Genomic DNA, 2,722 nt, shown 5'->3' with positions numbered 1-2,722 from the left:
GGTCCCCCAACCTCCTACATCCCAAGGTTGCCTGTTTCCATTTCTTTTGCTGTCCCTCAGGGTTTCATTCTTTTTCCTGCACCCAATACCTGATCATGTTCCCCTCTTTCCCTCCCTGTCCCCTCTTCCACTCAGGTCTTCCCTCCCTCTGCCATTCCTGTTATTGCTTTCTTCACCATCCCAAGTGAGACTGAGGCATCCTTACTTGGACCCTTTGGCTTGTTAGCCTTTTTGAGTTCTGTATCTTGGCTATTCTGTACTTTTTTGGCAAGTATACAATTATTAGTGAGTACATACCATGCATATACTTTTGGGTCTGAGTTACCTATTTCAGGATGGTTGAACTAGAAAAAATATCTTCCTTTTCAATGTTCTAATAGTTTCTATTTTGGAATAAGTCAAGAATTGAAAACCAACATATTTTGATCCAATGACATGCTCTAAGCACTAAAGATAACTTGCCTAAAAGTAGTAGTCTTCTCATTGGGACTCAAATACTGACTTTACAAAGGTCAGGGTTCTAGTTTCAATGTGAGATGCTTTCTAGATCCATGGCCAGTGTGGGATAGTCCAGTCCACCTTGTGTGGTACCATCCCTGGGTGGTTGTCCCTGTGTTTGATAAGAAATAATGGTAAGAATTTAAAGAGGAACAAGCTACTTAGTAGCTCTCTCCCATAGTCCTTGATTTAGTGTCTGACTATAGGTTCCTGTCTTGAGTTCTCTCAATGACTTCACTTCATGTTGAACTGAAATTTTAGCTAACATGCAGCTGAAATACCTGCTCCATTTTGACTAGGTGGACTCCATTCTAGCCAAGCAATAGAAAGACAAGGGGAGGAAGAAAAACGAGAAGGGGAAACTGTGGATGGTTTCTATATGTGAAGACAACATAAAAATATTAATTCATTAAAACACTTGAAAAAAATGTAGAATGTTTAACTGTTGAGTAAGTATGCTGAATTATAACTGATGATGGAAACTGGATATCAGCAGAAGATATGAGACAGGAGTAGGAATATATGATATGGGAAGTCATGTTTTATACAGCAGACAGAAGTCCAAATAGAGGCTATTGTGTTTCCAAAACAACTGGAGCCAACAGGTATGCATTGAGAGAAAATGTAAATTTTGGGCAGAAATGTGTTCTTCAAAAAACAGAATTTCCTTGAAGAGCCTGTTAGTATCCAAGATTTTTGTATGTTCTCCTATAACATCAGAATAAAAATATAAAATGATGTGTAAGATTATGTCATTTCTACATGCTTTTAAATTCATTTTGTACTATATTTCTTGATAGATGAAGAATTTAATGTCATTACTGTTGCATATATTTGGTTGATACTGGTTGTCTAGACTATTGGAAAGTTTGTAGATGTCCTTGTAGCCATGCCTAGAAGAAAGCACCTATTAGTTTAAATGTAGAATCTAATATATACAGCAGTTTATAGACCTAGATGTAGTAGGTTCTTTTTGGTTCCCAGCAGGATAGGCCTCTGTTGGAGTCTTTGTTGAAGAGATTCCTTTTATTGGGAAGGTTGAAGAGGAGATTGTTACTGGTAAATTTCTGGTAGTGGTTCCTGCTATGATCTATCATCTTCAAGAGTTCCATGAGTAGAGGGCACTGGAGTGCTAAGCTGAGATGTTTCTCTGGGTTCTTTGTCCTTCTGGCTCTGTGTAGGTTAAGAACAGGTTATGTGAGAATAGACAGAAGAGTTTCCTCTCATTTTATCTCCCTGACCTTAATATATAAACTCTTCTACCATAACCTGTCTGTCTATCTAACCTCAATTAAAAAGCTGTTTCTTAATTCATAGCTCCTCTTTTCATAGATCAGTAATAGAAAATGCATCATATATTTGTTTCTGGAACAGGTGTGCCATAAAAATTTACAAAATTAGGTTCAAAATCTCTTGTTTTTACTGATAATAAGAAAGTAAATGAAGAAAATATCTCAGTAGTAGTGATGTGACCAGTGCTGTTTTGGGACAATGCATTGACTTATAGCCTGTTCATTCCCATCAGTGTTTTGAGTTGGTGGTTGATGATGCTGGAACTGTGCAGTGAAATTCCAGGGGAGAAGAGAAAGACAGAATGAATGTCTGTATATCTTCTATGTAGGCACAATGTTTTTGTGTATTGTGTAAAAGTTGTCCTTGTTTATTGATATGCTGTTTTCTCTGTTCTCATATATTGTTTCAATCAACAAAATAATGTCTATGTAAAGAATCTCCTACCTCAAGTTTGTGTAAACAATTCTTAACATTTATTCTATGCCTTTTCAATAAATGCTGATTATCCAATGTCTGGGCAAAAGTGAGAATAGGACACAACTTACACCAGTCTGAAAAAGGAAAGAGAAGGGCGATACTGATCTGCCAAGTTATGAGCGATGATAGAGCCATAAGGAAGGGTTCTAGTGTGAGATCAGGGAAACATACCTGAAGGTCAAAGAGCCACACTAACAATAGGAAGCAAGGATTTTAGCATCATAGTTGGGAGATAGCCAGATTTACTTATACAATTAATGGGTTTCCCTGTACAACTAATGAGATAAATCTTTAAAAGGAATCTTGATTTCTCTGTACAGTTTTTCGGAGCTTGATAGGATTAAAACATACAGCTATTGGATTAAGTCAGTATTTACAACCATTAAAATAATTCAATTTATACTTATACTGAACAATCATACCACACATTTTATGAGGAGTGGTACATATATAG

This window comes from Mastomys coucha, unplaced genomic scaffold, assembly GCF_008632895.1.
Source record: "Mastomys coucha isolate ucsf_1 unplaced genomic scaffold, UCSF_Mcou_1 pScaffold20, whole genome shotgun sequence".
NCBI lineage: Eukaryota > Metazoa > Chordata > Mammalia > Rodentia > Muridae > Mastomys > Mastomys coucha.
This window is presented reverse-complemented; position numbering follows the sequence as displayed.